Here is a 370-nt window from a genome sequence, read left to right as displayed (position 1 = left end):
TTTGCGTGTAATCAAAAGCGGTTCAGTAAGCGTACAACGGGTTTGAAGAAGGAACGAATTTTGAGCACGAAACGCTACCTCTTCACTCCGGGCTTGGCAGCGTCTTCGTCTGCCTGGTGGTCGGCCTGTGTCTCAGCTCGGCGGTAGCCTCAGTTACCTCCCTGTTCGATTAGGTAGTATGTGATCTCGGCCACGACCTTTCCCTTGCACAAGAGTACGGTCTTGCCTCCCCGGAACACGTCCTCGGCGCTGAGACTGGCCACCGCCGGCCCCTTCCACGCGTGCCTCCGCTTGGGGCCTCTCAGCACGATCTCCAAGAGGTCGTCCTTCGTGCAGGAAGTTCCGAACTTGGCTGGCACGTAGACGCCAA

The sequence above is a fragment of the Penaeus monodon genome, chromosome 23 (assembly GCF_015228065.2).
Source record: "Penaeus monodon isolate SGIC_2016 chromosome 23, NSTDA_Pmon_1, whole genome shotgun sequence".
Lineage (NCBI taxonomy): Eukaryota > Metazoa > Arthropoda > Malacostraca > Decapoda > Penaeidae > Penaeus > Penaeus monodon.
Note: the sequence above shows the minus strand (reverse complement) of the source record.